Source organism: Oryctolagus cuniculus, chromosome 17 (assembly GCF_964237555.1).
Source record: "Oryctolagus cuniculus chromosome 17, mOryCun1.1, whole genome shotgun sequence".
Lineage (NCBI taxonomy): Eukaryota > Metazoa > Chordata > Mammalia > Lagomorpha > Leporidae > Oryctolagus > Oryctolagus cuniculus.
In genome coordinates this window covers 67,524,667-67,543,305 of record NC_091448.1, presented here as the reverse complement: position 1 = coordinate 67,543,305, position 18,639 = coordinate 67,524,667, and the positions used below count along the sequence as shown (strand labels likewise).

General features: G+C 40.6%; 1 pseudogene; it reads left to right on the top strand.

The window, feature by feature from the left end:
* Positions 1-17,164: 17,164 nt before the first annotated feature.
* On the top strand, positions 17,165-17,943 carry LOC127490131 (estradiol 17-beta-dehydrogenase 11 pseudogene; annotated as a pseudogene).
* Positions 17,944-18,639: the final 696 nt, after the last annotated feature.

Here is an 18,639-nt window from a genome sequence, read left to right as displayed (position 1 = left end):
AGAACACTTTGTCCTTTAATAATACAATCCAAATTCAGATTTACACATGACTTTTCTCCTGCTTTCATCTGCCATAGTAAAGCATTGAACTCCTGTTGATTCTACCTTTTAGATCTCATTGTAATCTTGCTTCTTCTACATTCCCACTGCCACAGTTCCTTGGTTCAGGTCCTACTAAATTACCTTTAATAGACTTTTTAATTATCCTCCCTACCTTTTGTTTCCTTTCCTTTGTGTCCAAAGCCTTTTGTTATTCAGTCCACTCTCCCTGCCTACATCTTGCTGCTGAGTATCTCTTACTCCAATTTCTAGGGAAATCAAGTGGCTGGTAATTCTTTCAACATACCACACAAAGGAATGCTCGATAAATGCTTATTAAAGGGACTGGTGCTGTGGCTAGGCAAGTAAAGCCACCGCCTGCAATGCTGGCATCCCATATGAGTACTGGTTCATGCCCTGGATGCTCCACTTCCAATCCAGCTCTCTGCTGTGGCCTGTGGCTTGGGAAAGTAGTAGATGGCTCAAGCCCTTAAGCCTCTGCACCTACATGGGAGACCAGAAGAAGCTCCTACCTCCTGGCTTCAGATTGGTACATTTCTGGCCACTGCTGCCAATTGGGGAGTGAACCAGCGGATGGAAGACCCCTCTCTCTCTGTCTCTCTGTCTCTCTCTGCCTCTCCTTCACTCTGTGTAACTCTGACTTTCAAATAAATATTTAAAGAAATGCTTATTAAATAAAGAAATGGAATGCCTTCCATAGCTAGGGTGAACATTTAACTTGTTTGGCCCAAGATGATTCTGGTTTATACATATCAACAGTGTATAATTATTAATATGCCCCTTTTATGATCAAACTTGTGTCAGAACAACAAATTACATATTCATTTAAGTGTGGCAGTCATCAAATAGATCTCTATTTCCTAGGCCCATCTATTAAGTATTTCTTGGAGCTCAGAAATCTTATTTATTTATTTTGTATATCTTCAAATATTCATTTAACTAAAATACTATCTCTGTCAAGATGCTGAATTTTAATTTCACATCAAATATGTTTCTTGCCCCATGAAGTTTTCCATCTGGCAAGAGAGAACAATCTACCCAAAGTATATTGCCTGACCTTGAAAATACTAGTGTGAAGTCAGTGGATAAAGATTTAACCACTCCTAATCCAGCAACAAATTTAATTCCATGAACTCTAATTCAGAGAAGTAATCATAAGCAAAGAACTTGATGTCACCCAGTTATCCATTTGAACTTCTACTTAAAAAATAAAACAATCCAGAAAACACACAACTAAGAATTCATAATGCATACATGCCATTTTTATATTAAACATAAGAAAAAATGACCATGGAATAATAGCAACTTTGAATCTCCTCCTTTTTCAGAAAAGTTATAATCATATGTGGTTCTCTACAGTGTAAATTATTGTAGGTACTCTTCTTCTCTCTCATTTTTTTTTGCCCTATGAGAAATTTAAGGTGTTAGAAACTGAGCCCCAAAAGAATGATTTTTTAAAATTAGTATTATATTTCATTGGCTTTTAGCTTAGACCTTTTTAATGATGTTGTCATGGGCTTTTTCTGAACTCTTTCCACTCAATTTCCTGTTTGAAAATTGATCATATTGACCCCAGAATTATTCTAAGGTATAAATGACATGATGTAAGACATTTAGCCGCTTAACCTGGCTCCTTGAAGATACTCAGCAATGTTGGCTCTGCATCCAGTTCCTCTGTTGGCCTCTGTACTTGGTAAATTAAAAGAAGGTGTAAAATGATTTGAAAAGAACAATCAATACAACACAAATAAAAATTGTATTCTCAGAACTGGATGTTAAACTGTGCCTTTTACACCTGCACTAAAAGTTACATTTTATTCATTGTCATTTATGATTTCAGAGAAGTTTCCAGGGACAATGCAGCAAATAAGATTTTTTCTGAAAGAAGACAGAGGTTATAAGAGAGTTAGGATTTGGGGTCAATTAGCAGCAGTGGTTGTCACTCTGTAAGATTTTGCTTCTGGGTCTGGCGCTGTGGTAAAACCACTGCTTAAGTGTCAGCATCCAATATGGGCGCCGGTTCAAATTCCAGCTGCTCCATTTCCCATCTAGCTCTCAGCTGTAGTCTGGGAAAGTGGTGGAAGATAACTCAAGTCCTTGGGCCCCTACACTCGCGTGGAAGAATTGGCAAAAGCTCCTGGCTCCTAGCTTTGGATCGGCTCTGCCCTAGCGGTTACAACAAATTTGGGAGTGAACCAGTAAATGAAAGACCTCTCACACACTCTCTCTCTCTCTACCTCTCTCTCCCTGTCTTTCACTTCCTGCCTCACCTTCTCTCATAACTCTGACTTGCAAATAAATAAATAAATACATCTTTAAAAAAAGAGGAGAGAAAATTCACATATAAAAAGAAAACATTTTGCTTCTGGAAAGGAAGGACACCAAATGATCCTTGAGATTTTGGGTTGGGAAGGACAGGAAAGAGGGACATAAACAAAAGCAAACACCCTCTGGTCATGGGCACCCACCCCAGACTGCAGCCCTGGGGGTGGGGGGCAGCCTGTGTCTCTAGGGATGCTGTGGCCTGGACTTCATTTCCCAGAGTTCCCAGGAGCTCAGGCGTATTCTGCGTTCCGAATGCCTGTGCGCATGCGCGTACTAGTGCCCGCCCATGGGCCTCTGAGTTGGGACCAGAGGGAGTTCATTCCCTGATCTGAGTCAACCCTGGAGGCTGTGCTGTGCCTTCTCTTGCATTTGTTGCATCTTCTGCTCTGCACATGTGATCCCAGGCAGTTTCCAGGTGCTCACTCCGAGCCTGCCTCCTGCTGCTGCTTCCCTCTTCATCCTCCGCCTGTGGGTCCCACGTGCAGGGACTCTCTGCCCTGCACTCCCCGCTTCACTCCCCGTGTGTGCAGAAGAAAGAGTACCTGCTCCCGGGGCTTTCTGCAGCAGATTTGGGGTACAGGAAGGGTCGGGGACGCATGTGGGAGAAGGGTTTTCCTGAGAATTGAGCATCAAACTCAAGTTTCTTAGAATATTTATAGGCTCATCAGCATCATACCTCAGCTGTTACAGCATTGGTGGGTTTAAATGCAGCCTACATGACTTAGGACCACGTTTCCAATGGTTGGTGGGTCCAGTATGTTTGTAAAAAAAGATGCCAGGGACTGATTTATGACTGGAGTTTACAGAAGCAGAACTTAGGACATCTTCCCTCCCTAGACAAGATTTCAGTGGGCAGCTGTTTCACTCATTAATTGTGAGCATCCACTTTTCAAGGTTTGTGTTGGATGGGGTCCACTTTTCTTTCTTTGCCTCAGGTTGTGGCTGTATTTCTTCTACAAGGCCATGCAATCGTAGCTGATGATTTCTTTGGCTGCTTTTCTTTTTCTGTCTTCAGCTATTTCTTCTCCTGTTAGCAAGGCTGTCAACTGTTTTTACCTGCCACTGATCCCTTTGTAAAGTGAAAAGTGAACTAAAATTAATGCAAGTCTACTGTGTTGTCAATAACTGGAGCTATTATTTTAAAGATTTATTTATTCATTTGAAAGAGTTACAGAGAGAGAGGAGAGGCAGAGAGAGAAAGAGAGAGAGATGTCTTCCACCTGATGGTTCACTCCCATTTGGCGGCAATGGCCAGAGGTATGCTGATCCGAAGCCAGGAGCCAAGAGCTTCTTCCAGGATGGAGCTATTTTTCTTTTAATTATTTATTTATTTGGAAGACAGAGTTACAAAGTGGCAGAAGTAAAGATAGATGGCTCTAGCTGTGTTGATTCGAAGTCAGGAGCCAGGAGCTTTGTCCAGGTCTCCTACCCCTAGGTGCAGGGGATGAAGTATTTGGGCTATCTTCTACTGTATTTCCAGGCCACAGTAGAGAGCTGGATGGAAACTGGAGCAGCCATGATTCCAACCAGCGCCCATATGGTTTGCTGACTCTGTAGAGAATAGCATTTGTAGAGAGTAGACACTCTTGCCTCAGTGCTGCCCACTAACTGGAGTTATTTTAATCTGAGTTTGCATAACGTGGAGGATTACAACATCATAAATATAGAAAAGTGACAGTTTTTCTCCGCCCAGGTCTTTACAGTTACTGAATGATCCACTCATTATCTTACATTCCCCAGTGTTTAATTAAGAAGGCCAAATACTTTTCTTATTTTGGGTTCTGTGTTTAAACCCATGACATTTTTGTCATGGGAGGATATTCTACATTTTCATAGAGACTGGTCTGTGGAAGCATCTATAGAATTTATTAATGTGAGAATGGTAAGAAAGAAGAGGGGAAGAAAAAAATGCACCTCTCCCCCCCGCAGAGATGCCCACATAGTGTAGAAGGTGTGCCCTTGAAAACTTGCTGACTTTATGTGACAAACTGTGTTTGAATACTTCACATGTTCTTATAGATAGTTGTTGTCACCAAGTTACTGCTTTATTTATTTATTTGAAAAATCAGAAATACACAGAGAGAGGAAGAACGGCAGAAAGAGTGAGAGATGTCTTCTATCTGCTGTTCACTTCTGCAATTGGCTGCAAAGGCCGGAGCTGTGCCGGTCTGAAGCCTGGAGCCAGGAGCTTCTTCCAAGTCTCCCATGTGGGTGCAGAGACCCAAGGACATGGGCCATCCTCCACTGCTTTCCCATGCCAAAGAAGTGAGCTGGATTGTAGGTGGAGCAGCTGAGTTTCAAACCAGTATCCATATGGGATGCTGGCACTACAGGCAGTGGGTTTACTGGCTATGCCACAGCACTGGCCCCCAAGTTACTAATTTATGAAACTCATTTAGAACAATGAGGGCATCTAGAAAGTAAAAATAGAAACTGAATTCCAGTTTGAGGTATTAGGGTGACAGCATTTCTCCTCTTAACCCCAGTGTGTTTGAACTATTCTCCTGTGCACTTCCTATCACAGAGCTTGTGAATGGACAAGTAGTTTTGTGTTTTTGCTGGGAAGAGCTGCTTCACACCCATGAAACAACAGTAAAACCTTTTTCTGAGCAAACATGCTGTGTGCCTGTTAATAGGACTTGGAAGCAGCCAAGAATAGGATTCCTAGATTCATCTCCCTAACTGGCTGTCCTTGGCACATCAGTCCCTGCACTGCTGTCAGTTTTGGCAATGTACTCAAAATTTGTAAGAGACAAATATTTCATATGAAGTACATAATCTGGTAACATAGCAGTGATGGCTTTAAGGAAAGATGCCTTGTGAGGAAGCAGTCTGATGGTGTCCATTCATCTTCCCATTAATTACATTTATGATGTCTACCACAGGTTGGGAGAAAGGAATCCTCTTTCTGAATTGCATTAATGCGGGAACACTCATCTACAGTTTATCAAAGATTTTCTGTGTGAGAGAATTGCCAAAATACTACATTGTGTATGGTTTATTTTTATGATTTCTTTTATTTACTTGAAAGGCATATGTACCGAGAGAGAAGTTTAGGCTGAGAGATCTTCCATCAATAGGTTCACTTCCCAAATGGCTGCAATGGCTGTGGCTAGGCTAGGCTGAAGCCAGGATTTAGGAGTTTCTTCCTAGTCTCCACTTGGGGACAGGGGCCTAAGTACTTGGGCCGTACTCTGCTCCTTTCCCAGGTGCATTAGGAGGGGGCTGAGTTGGAAATGGAGCAGCAGATCTTCAACCAGTACTGTGTGGGATGCTGGCACTGCAGGCAGCAGCTTAACCCACTATGCCCACCCGAGGTTGGTTTTTTCACAGGGAATGAACATTTTTTTTCCCTAACTCTCAAGATAAAGATTATAGTAGATAATAGATAATGATGTTTGGTTATAATTTGAGTTTCATTAGCTTTTTCTTGAGTGTAGATTTTTGAAATTAGGAGTCCTACTATTCATCGTATGCTCTCCTTGCTTTGATAAAGTTTCTCCTATCTTTCTTTTAAAATAGTTTTAAAAATATGTTTTAAAAAAGGCTTACTTTGTGAATTTGAAAGGCAGAAGGGGAGAGAGAGAGAGAGAAGAAAGAAAGAGAGAGAGAGAGAGAGAAAGAAAGAAAGAAAGAAAGAAAGAAAGAAAGAAAGAAAGAAAAAAAGAGGAAGGAAAGGATAGGAAGAAGGAAAGGAGGAAGGAAGGAAAGAAGGAAGGAAGGAAGGAAGGAAGGAAGGAAGGAAGGAAGGAAGGAAGGAAGGAAGGAAGGAAGGAAGGAAGAAAGGGAGGGAGGGAGGGAGGGATCTGTTTTAAACTTCCCCCAATGGTTGCAGAACTTCCCACAGTGGTTGCAGTGGCCAGACAGCACCAGATTGAAGCCAAAGGCCTGGAACTCTTGGACTTCCATGAGTGGCAGGAACCCGACTTTTGGCCCATCTTCTGCTTCCTTTCCCTGGCATATTAATAGGGGACTGATTTGAAATGAAGCAGCTGGGACTGGAACTGGTGCTCATGGGATGCTGGCATTGTTGGTTATAAACCATGTAAGGCTGATCAGAAATTTCAAGTTGAAAGACCATATTGATTTATTGTTCTTTTAAAGATTTTGTTTTTGACAGGCAGAGTGTACAGTGAGAGAGAGACAGACAGAGAGAAAGGTCTTGCTTTTCCATTGGTTCACCCCCCAGTGGCTGCTGCAGCAGGTGCACTGCGGCCAGTGCACCGTGCTGATCCAAAGCCAGGAGCCAGGAGCTTCTGGGTCTCCCACATGGGTACAGGAGCCCAAGGACTTGGGCCACTTTCCACTGATATCCCAGGCCACAGCAGAGAGCTGGATCATAGAGCAGCAGCCAGGACTAGTACCAGTGCCCATAAAGGATGCTGGCATTCCAGGCCAGGGCATTAACTTGCTGCACCACAGCACCTACCCCAATTTATTGATTTTTGAGCTGTGTATTTGATTAATCACTGCTAACCAATGAAGATAGTGCTGGAGGATATTTGTTCCTATTTTTATGCTGTTAAGTATGGAAGTGTTTTCCTAATTTCATTTTCAAATAGCTCATTGTTAGTATAATGGGATGCTTTTGATTTTAAAATGTTATTGAAATAATTTTTTATTTTAATGTGTACTAGGCATTCATTATTATAGGGTATACTGCACTATTTGATTAGATGAAAGTGATTATGCTAAACAACTATCGTTTCTGTTTCTTCTTCATGATTTGAGGCTACCAGCTCCTCTTCAGTTCTTTACAAAGGACCTAATATGGTATATTATCATCATCTAATGATTTTGTGGAACACCAGCAGTTACTTGTGAATCACTGTAGTTTGGTACCTGTCATCCAATCCTCGTCTGTCCCTAGCCTCTACCCTTCTCTGACAAGAACAATTCTCTGTTTAGATGCATTAATTTTTTTTCACTTCCATATGTGATAAGGTACATGTGACATTTGTGTTTCTGTTTCTGGCTTATTTCAGTTAATGTAACAATATTTATTCTTTTTTGTGTCTAAATAATGATCCCTTGTACATTTTTTTATTCATGGACAGCTAGGTTGGTTCCAAATCATGGCTGCAGTGAACTGTGTTATACTGACAATGGGAAAATTGCTGTCTCTTTGATATGCTCTTTTCATTTCCTTATAATTTCCTTCTAATAAAATTTTCTTCTAATATATAGCGAAGAGCAAAATAATTCTGTCAAATGGTAGATTTATTTTTCTTTTTTGAGGAATGATCATTCTTTTCTCCATAACAGCTATACTAATTCATGTTTTCACCCTCCATGTGTGAGGATTTTCTTTTCCAATATCATCTCTAGGATTTGTCCTTTTTTGTCTTTTTGGAATAAGATGATAGGATATTGGGTTTTTGTTTTTTAATCAGTTTATTTGTTTATTAAAGATTTATTTATTTGAAAGGTGGAGTTACAGAAGGAAAGACACCATCTGCTGGCTCATACCCCAAAAATTTGCAACAACTGTGGCTGGGGCAGGCTGAAGTTAGGAGCTTCATTTAGGTCCTCCACATGAGAGGCAGGGGCCGAGTCCTTGGTCCATCTTCTGCTTTCCCAGGTGCATTAGCAGGGAGCTGAATTGGAAGTGGATTAGCTTGAATTCAAACTGCAACTCACATGGAATGGTGGCATCACAGGTGGCAGTTTAACCCATTTTGCTGCAATGCTAGCCCCTTTGTGAATTTAATTCCTCAAAAAGTGGTCAGTAGTTTTGCATCCATCTCACTTCCTTTCCTTTCTGTTATTATTCAACTTATTGGAGTCTTATTTTTGTCCCCACTATTCCTCTCAAATTGGTTTTCCCAAGGTCATTAGTGATATCTGTGTTGGTTACATGCAATGTATGCTTTAAATACCTCATTTACTGAGTGCACATCATTCATGTAGCACTTCACTGAAGTTCTACTATGCGCCAAATCCTCTTCTAAGCACAGAATACAGGCCACTTCTCTCTTAGGAGTTAATATGACAATATGCTAACAGGAAAATGTAAAATATAGTTTCCTTAAGAATAAGTTGCATTATGAAAGTGAAGCAGAGGGGCCGGCACTGTGATGTAGTGGGTAAAATTGCTGCCTACAGTACCAGCATCCCACATGGGTGCTGGTTCGAGTCCTGGCTGTTCAACTCTTTGCTATGGGCTGGGAAAGCAGTGGAAGATGGCCCAAGTGCTTGGGTCCCTGCACCCATATGGAGGACCTGGAGGAAGCTCCTGGATTCCAGTGTTGGATCTGTGCAGCCCCAGCTGTTGCAGCCATTTGGGGAGTGACCCAGCAGATAGAAGACCTCCCTCTCTATTTCTCTCTGCATAACTCCAACTTTCAAATAAATAAATCTTTAAAAAATATAACATGAAGCGGAGTAAAGAGATTGAGAACAAAGTGGTTTGGAAGGCAGCATACATTTCTTAGCTCCCTCCTCAAACACTGCACCCTCACCATTCATCACCTCTCATCTCCTTGGTTTTTCTCTATCATTTCAATTACTCTGTTTCAGTTCATTTGCCATTTCTTCTGCCTAAAATTGGATGTGGATATTGCTCAGGTGTTTACCATTGCAGTGCTTGTCCTCCTACTTTACAAATATGTGTAGTGCCTGGGTAAACTCATCTACTCCTCATGACTTAATACTTATTATTTTGTTAAAGAAATTTACATTTATCCTGAACACAGAACTCATATATGCAACTATGACCATCACAGGTTCCTCAAAAGCAATATGAGAAAAATTAAAAGTAAAATTTGCTTTCCCTTTGTTAAAGCTTACCTCAGAATATATCACTGACATTCTTTTTTTAAATATTTTTTAATTTAGTAAATATAAATTTCCAAAGTACAGTTAATGGATTACAATGGCTTCCCCCCCATAATTTTTTTTCTTTTTTTGACAGAGAGTGGACAGTGAGAGAGAGACGGAGAGAAAGGTCTTGCTTTTTTTTTGGTTCACCCCCCCAGTGCCTTCTGCGGCTGGTGCACCACGCTGATCCAATGCCAGGAGCCAGGTGTTTCCCCTGGTCTCCCATGTGGGTGCAGGGCCCAAGCACTTGGGCCATCCTCCACTGCACTCCTGGGCCATAGCAGAGAGCTGGCCTGGAAGAGGGGCAACTGGGACAGAATCAGGTGCCCTGACCAGGACTAGAACCCAGTGTGCTGGCGCCGCAAGGCGGAGGATTAGCCTATTGAGCCACAGCACCGGCCACAGTTATCTTTCATTATTCACTTTTTTTTCATTATTCACTGCCCTGCAACTTGATTCATTCTTGTTTTTTTCTGGGTCCTGTGGAATGGTAGTAGGTTGCTTCTGGGATATCCTTTTTTGTGTTAGTAGATATTTGGTCATCTAAAATCATAGTTTTTAGTTTCTATATTTCTCTGCTAATCATGAGGACCTTCCAGATGACTGCAGAAAACACTGGCAGAAATGAGGATGTATACAATGGAACAGAATTGAAACACCAGAAATCAATCCAAACATCTACAGCCAACTTATATTTGATCAAGGATCTAAAACTAATTCCTGGAGCAAGGACAGTCTATTCAATAAATGGTGCTGGGAAAACTGGATTTCCACGTGCAGAAGCATGAAGCAAGACCCCTACCTTACACCTTACACAAAAATCCACTCAACGTGGATTAAAGACCTAAATCTACGTCCTGACACCATTAAGTTATTAGAGAACATTGGAGAAACCCTTCAAGATATTGGCACAGGCAAAGAATTTCTGGAAAAGACCCGGGAGGCACAGACAGTCAAAGCCAAAATCAACTATTGGGATTGCATCAAATTGAGAAGTTTCTGTACTGCAAAAGAAACAGTCAGGAGAGTGAAGAGACAACCGACAGAATGGGAAAAAATATTTGCAAACTATGCAACAGATAAAGGGTGAGTAACCAGAATCTACAAAGAGATCAAGAAACTCCACAAAAACAAAACCAACAACCCACTTAAGAGATGGGCCAAGGACTTCAATAGACATTTTTCAAAAGAGGAAATCCAAATGGCCAACAGGCACATGAAAAAATGTTCAAGGTCACTAGCAATCAGGGAAATGCAAATCAAAAGCACAATGAGGTTTCACCTCACCCCGGTTAGAATGGCTCACATACAGAAATCTACCAACAACAGATGCTGGCGAGGATGTGGGGAAAAAGGGACACTAACCCACTGTTGGTGGGAATGCAAACTGGTCAAGCCACTATGGAAATCAGTCTGGAGATTCCTCAGAAACCTGAATATAACCCTACCGTTCGACCCAGCCATCCCACTCCTTGGAATTTACCCAAAGGAGTTTAAATTGATAAAGAAAAAAGCGGTCTGCACCCTAATGTTTATTGCAGCACAATTCACAATAGCCAAGACCTGGAACCAACCTAAATGCCCATCAATGGTAGACTGGATAAAGAAATTATGGGATATGTATTCTTTAGAATACTATACCGCAGTAAGAAACAACAAAATCCAGTCATTTGCAACAAAATGGAGGAATCTGGAACACATCATGCTGAGTGAAGTAAGCCAGTCCCAAAGGGACAAATACCATATGTTCTCCCTGATCGGTGACAACTGACTGAACACCAAAAAGGAAACCTCCTGAAGTGAAATGGACACTATGAGAAATGATCAGCATAGCCCTGACTGCTAATGGACAACTTAATACATTATCCCTCATAGTATTTTTTTTTTGTCTGTTCTACTTAATATGACTGGTTTAATTCTGTAATTATCACACAGTTATTCTTAAGTGTTGAAAATTAACTGAAATGTGATCCCTGTTAAACATAAAAGTGGGAATAAGAGAGGGAAGAGATGTATAATTTGGGGCATGCTCGGGCTGACTTGCCCCAATTGGTAGAGTTGGAAACATACTAGGGGATTCCAATTCAATCCCATCAAGGTGGCATGTGCCAATGCCATCTCACTATTCCAAGTGATCAATTTCAGTTCACAATTGATCATAATGAAAGGACTAAGAGTCAAAGGGAGCACATAAACAAGTCTAGTATCTGCTAACACTAACCGATAGAATAAATAAAGGGGAGAGTGATCCAACATGGGAAGTGAGATACTCAGCAGACTCATAGAATGGCGGATGTCCTAAATAGCACTCTGGCCTCAGAATCAGCCCTAAAGGCACTCGGATCTGGCTGAAAAGCCCATGAGAGTATTTCAGGCATGGAAAGCCAAGACACTCTGGCAAAAAGATCTCTGTGAGTGAGATCCCAGTGGAAAGAACAGGTCTTCAAAGAGGGAGGTGCCTTTCTCTGAAGGGAGGAGAGAACCTCCACTTTGACTATGACCTTGTCTAAACAAGATAAGAGTCGGAGAACTCAAGGGGCTTCCATAGCCTTGGAAACTCATGACTGGTGCATAGGGAGATTACTGATGCCATAAACAGGAGTGTCAATTTGTAAAGTCAACAACAGGAGTCACTGTGCACTTACTCCTCATGTAGGATCTCTGTCCTTAATGTGCTGTACACTGAGGCTTAATGCTATAATGAGTACTCAAACAGTATATTTCACTTTGTGTTTCTATGGGGGTGCAAACTGTTGAAATCTTTACTTAATGTACACTAAACTGATCTTCTGTTAAAAAAAAAAAAAAAAAAAAGAAACTATCAATTCCCAACTTGACTCTCACTGGGATTAAACATGACAATAGGTCTGATCTGATTTCATCATCATTTAAAAAAAAATCATCTATTATTTTTCACTTTATGTTTCTGTGTGGGAACAAACTGTTGAAATCCTTACTTAAGGTATACTAAGCTGATCTTCTGTATACTAAGATAATCGAAAATGAATCTTGATGTGAATGGAAGGGGAGAGGGAGTGGAAAAGGGGAGGGTGGTGGGTGGGAGGGACGGTATGGGGGGGAAAGCCATTGTAACCCATGAGACGTACTTTGGAAATTTATATTCATTAAATAAAAGATAAAAAAAAAATAAAAAAAAAATAAAAAAAAAAAAGAAATGAGGATGTATAAATTTGCTAACAAAATTCCTCAGAGAATTTGATTTAAATTGTGGAATTTTACAACTGAGAGTTGCAGAGGTTGAAAATATCAGATCAAGGCCCTAATAGGCTTGATTTTTCCAGAAGCCTTTCTCCTGATGTGACAGACATATATATATATATATCATTTAACCTGCTTAAAAGCACTTTCTTCAGATAGAGTCACATTGGTGGTTAGCACTTCAATGTTTGAGTTTTAGGGAGGCACATTTCAATCCATAACAGCAAAAGGGGCCCTGTGGTCTGCCTGATAGACAGCCAACTCTGGGGAGGACAGAAGTTTTGAAATGAGTGTAGGATTTCTTACAGTATTACTTTCAGTACTAACTCCATCAAAAGTTGTGCATTCATGTACACACAAACAAAAATACATATACACATTAATGCATTCTACAGTGGAAGTGCCTGATGGTTGTGTACAGGTAACATCAATATAATGCTTCATAAGATGCATATGATAGTCAATATTTATAATTGCTAAAAGATGAATACTGATGTGTGGAAAATAAAAGCTAAACCTTACCTTACAATATTGTAGCCTAGTCTACATAAAAGACATCTTCCTAAAACCTGTCACTGGCCCACACTGTGTCATAGTAGAATTAAGCCTCCACCTGCAGCACCAGCATTCCATGTGGGCACCAGTTTGAGTCCCTGCTTCTGCACTTCCAATCCAGCTCTTTGCTAATGGCCTAGGAAAGCAGTGGAATATAGCATGAATGCTTGGGCCCCTGCACCCACATGGGTGACCTGGAGGAAGCTGCTGACTCGTGGCTTCTGGCACCTGGCTTCAGATTGGCCCAGCTCCAGCCATTTTGGCCACTTGGGGGGTGAACCTGTGGGTAGAAGCCTCTCTCTCTTTCTCTTCCTCTCTATATCTCTAACTCTGTCTCACAATAAATATTTTTAAAAACTTTGCACATTTTAAATTTCTGATACTCTAAACTAGCACAGGACTACATTATACATTGGAAAGATACATTCAAAAATTATAAATCTAGTGCATTGCAACCAATTTTTAACAAATAGTTCTGATTTTCTCAGCGTCATGTACTAAATTAATGACATAATGAGTCATGGTAAGTTTTTCAGCTCTTTGAAAGGCAGTGCTATAAAGTGACAGAGGGAGAGATCTTCCTTCTGATTTGTTCACTCCTCAAATGGCTGCAATGACTGTGGCTAGGCCAGACTGATGTCAGGAGCTAGGGTCTTCTTCCAGGTCTCTCACATGGGAGCAGGAGCTCAAATAATTTGAGTCATCCTGTGCTGCTTTCCCAGACACATTAGCAGGGAACTGGATCAGTTTGGAGCATTAATGTCTATGATACTCTCCTTGCAGTTAAAAGAATTAGAACGCATCTCGATTATGGGTGGGCTAAGTACAACAGCTTCCAATTGTCCAAGGTTTGGACTAGATGGGTTCTAAGAAAGTTTGTTAAAATACTTATTAATAATAACTCTCAGTTTAAGCTTTTCTTACCATATTTTTATGTTTCCTGATGTTAATATCTATGGGAAAATTGGGTCTCTGGATTGCAATGGATGAAAGCATCCAGACTAACAGTAATAAAGTCAACAGGCAGCAGAATGGTGTCCTCTGAACTTAAATAGCTTTTCTTGTTTGCTAGAGGGTGACCTACTGTGTTACTCTGAGACACTTACATAGACAGTAGATACTGGAGCTGAAATAGAGTATGCCACATTTTGGTCCATCCTACATATAGTTTTTAAGGTTTATTTATTTGACAAGTACAGTTCAGACAGTGAGAGGAAGAGAAAGAGAGAAAGGTCTTCCATACACTGGTTCACTCCCCTAATGAATGCAACAGCTGGAGATGGGCAGATGCTAGGCCAGTAGCCAAGAGCTTCCAGGTCTTCCTCATAGGTGCAGGGGTCCAAGGCTATCTTCTCCTGCTTTCCCAGGCTATTGCAGAGAGCTGGATGGGAAGAGGAGCAGTGGGGACTAGAGCTAGTGCATATATGGGGTGCCAGCACTGCATGTGGAGGATTACACCACTTCACCACAGTTGCGGCCCCAGTCCATCTTTTATTAAGGAGACCTCAGCAACCATGCCCAAATTTTATTGTCCTATATTCATGGCCAATGTTCTAGCAGACAACATGGTTTGGAGAATTGTAGGCACAAGGTGTGTAGACTTCATTTCTCATACAGCATAGTTAATAACAAGATGCCAAGAGGGGAAATTACTTGCATCATAGTCCTTGAGAACTAATGATCATCATAGGTGATCTAAAGAATTTAGAAGGTTTGTGAGCCCCTAGAATGAAAAAGTCACTGAGAGCACAAGGACAGTTTCTAGAGTTTATTTTGATGGATTTTAGCCCCTTTCATCAGAGGGAGGCCCATATAAGCTGGATTGATTTGTAGCAAAGGTGACAATTAATTTTGTAAATGAGGTATGCATTGCACTAAAACCCAAGTAGGATGATTAGGCTTGTATGTACTTGAGAAGCCTGTCAGATCATCTCATTCATGGAGCTTGTCATCTATGAGATGCATGCTTGTGTTCCTGATAAGTGGTGGGTGTGGTTAATTTTTTTTGCAAAAATTCTGTTTGATGGCAAAGTCAATGAGGTGTCCATGTATACATCAGAAGAAGTATCTTTTCAAGGTGAAGGCAAACTGAGACGGAGGGGCTTTTGGAAAAACTTTGAACAAAACACATTTGCCACACTTGTAATAGTTAAGACACATCATTTATCTATTGAGATGCATCAGATTTGTTAACATTAGGTATAAGGTACAGTGGACATGGTGGGTGGCATACAGCAGTATGATTTTAGTAATTATCATGAGGTGCTTTTTTTTTTAATAGATTTAGCAGATGAAATTGGGATGCCTAATGGGGAATAGCTGGAGTAATCTCCTTTTGGTTAAATAAATCTGAGGTAATAAATGTCAGTGTAAGAAGACATTGAGTTTTCTTTTATTGAGCCATCTTGGTTATTTTAATCTGGGATCTGTGAATTCTCATTTTCTCTAGTCAAATTGTAACTTAAAAAGTATTTTATTCCTCATCATGTTGGACTAACTCTGCTGCTTCTGGGATTTTTTTGTACATCTGACAATTGGAAATGGAGACAATAGTATAATTAAAATGAGATGTACCAAGTAAAGTATGTATTTTTCTTCTGATACGTATTTTGGAATTCTTCTAAAATTCCTTGTTAAATTTAGTTGAATCCCTGGTTAAGACTTTTGGAGCCACACTACTGAGTACACCTATGAAACTTTGTTCATAAATGCATATAGAACCTGGGAAAGTTGATGTATATCTTATGCTGTAGAGACATAAGATGGAACATCTTTTTTTATCCTTTTTCATTATAAAATTTAAAAACAAATTTTAGGTTTTCAATAGGATCAAATCATGATAAATTTAAATACAATTCCCAAGAATTCTTTCCACATTTGAATTTCTCCACTTATACTATGTTTCTTTAGGTTGTAAATATGTCAAGCATTAATGAGGAATTGATTACTATGTGGATATCTCTTGTGGTTAGACAAGTTCTGATGTATCCCCTCCATGTCCCAGGAGGCTGATTTTCTAGCTGATGTATGGATCATCTTCATTGCTTCTAATGGAGACGTGCATTGGTATCTGGGAATCTAGCCTCATCTGCCCATGATGTCAGCAGGTCAGGACCATGGGAAATCTCCTCTGGCCTCCTTCTCAGCATGTGCCATTCCAACCACTCCCACCATCTTCACAGAATTCCTGACTCTGGGGCTTTCCTCATATTGCTCAAGAACTGTGTGGTTGGTTTCTGTGTCTGTGGATGTTAGTGTGAGGGTGAAAGGAACCTTGGAGAGCAGGACAGGTGTCTGCTCTTGGTGGCATAGGTGACAGTCATAGATCTGAGGTGTTAAGTTATGTCATTCAGATGCACCCTGTAGATCTTGGCTGGCCTAGGAAGGGACACCAATGCCACATCCTCAGTTCTGGACCTGGAGAAAGGGTGAATAAGGTTGAGATTTTAAAGATATTTTTATCAAAAATTGGTGCACTGAAACAAGACCAATGTGTCTCCAGTTGTACAGAGGCAGCTACAAAAGTTCTGTAGAAAGACTGTTTCATCCAGAGCCAGCACTGTGGTGCAGTAGGTTAATCCTCCATGTGGGGTGCGGGCATCCCATATGGGCACCATTTCTAGTCCCGGCTGCTCTTCTTCTTATCCAGCTCTCTGCTGTGGCCTGGCAAAGCAGCAGAAGATGGCCCAGGTGCTTGGGCTCCTGCACCTGGGTGGGAGCCCAGGAAGAAGCACCTGACTCCTGGCTTTAGATCAGCACAGCTCCATCCATTGTGTCCATTTTGAGAGTGAAACAATGGAAGGAAGACATTTCTCTCTGCCTCTCTCTCTCACTGTCTGTAATTCTACCTGTCAAATAAATAAATAAAATTCTTAAAATAAGAAAGAAAGAAAGAAAGTCTGTTTCATCCAAGATGGCAATGTGATGGAGCTGGGTGTTCAGGCCATTTGAGATGAAACCTGTATGGGTGACTGTCAATTGCAGCTCTGTCACTGTTTTGAACTGTCACTCACATGGGATACAGGCAGCAGCTTTACCCACTAAGCCACAGTGCCAGTCCCCAAAATAACTTTCATTAATGTAAATTTTACTGAATGTAATTAATTTCAACAATAACAAAGTTTTACTCTTTTTTATTGTTACAATATCATTTAATAAAATTTTTGCAATGCTCCATTCCTGCTGACTACCTCCAAAGCATGGAATTGAGGAAACAGCTGCTGAATGCAGGAGACTGGGTGCCCAGGCTCATCCTTTTGTGGTTGACTGCAGTAACCAAGAAGATATTTACAGCTCTGCAAAGAAGGTAAAGGCAGAAATTGGAGATGTTAGCATCTTAGTAAATAATGCTGGTGTAGTCTACACATCTGATTTGTTTGCTACACAAGACCCTCAGATTGAAAAAAACTTTTGAAGTTAATGTGCTTGCGCATTTCTGGACTACAAAGGCATTTCTTCCAGCGATGATGAAGAACAATCATGGTCATATTGTCACTGTGGCTTCCGCAGGTGGACATACTGTGGTCCCCTTCTTACTGGCTTATTGTTCCAGCAAGTTTGCTGCTGTTGGGTTTCACAGAGCTTTGACTGACGAGCTGGCTGCCTTAGAAAGAACCGGAGTCAAGACGACATGTCTCTGCCCGAATTTCATAAACACTGGCTTCATCAAAAATCCAAGCACCAGCCTGGGACCCACCCTGGAACCTGAGCAAGTGGTAAACAAGCTGATGAATGGGATCCTGACAGAGGAGAAAATGATCTTTGTGCCGTCTTCTATACGCTTTTTAATGATATTGGAAAGGATCCTTCCTGAGCGTTTCCTGGCACTTGCAAAACGAAAGCTCAATGTTAAGTTTGATGCAGTAATTGGATATAAAAAGAAAGAATAAGTGTCTGGTCTTCCTGAACACTGATTCCCCACATTTAAGTGATTTCTCGTAACATTAATCAGTTTCAACGTTGGAAGTTCCCTTTTTCCTAATTGTCCTTTTTTCTTCAGTATCACCCTGACTATTCTCATTTATCTCCACTTTTTGTTTATCTGAAACATGATTTCCTGTATCACAGAAATGACCATAGGAATTGACTTTACAGAAAATGAGGAAAAGGAACAAAAACAATATGACAGTAATTCCTGGGGGAAAAAAAAATTTTTTTTTTGCAATGCTTTCATTAAACCAAAGATAACTTCTGATTAATCTCTGCCACTTAATAGAGGTGGGTTCAGTTGCCGTATATTTGCAGGTTTAAATGATTTTTCCTCCTTGAAATTTATGTTTTCTTTATTTATGTATTCATGATTCTTTATTCATTCTAGCACTCCGTTTTCTACAGTACAATGTAGAAAGAAAGCCATGAAATTTTCTTTTAAATCCTTGCATTTATGTTTTCTTCCAGGAATGATTCATGACACCTCCAGATATTTCAAAGAGCAGAGAAAATTAATACATCACCTGCAGATTGTGTACTTTTAAAAACATATTTATTTTATGCATTTGAAAGACATAGTCACAGAGAGTAACAGAAAAAGAGAGAGAGAGAGTCTTGCATCTGCTGGTTCATTCCCCAAAAGGCCACAAAGGTCAGAGCTGAGCCAATCTACAGGCAAGAGGCAGGATCCTTCTGCATCTCTCACATAGGTGCATGGGTCCACACCCTTGA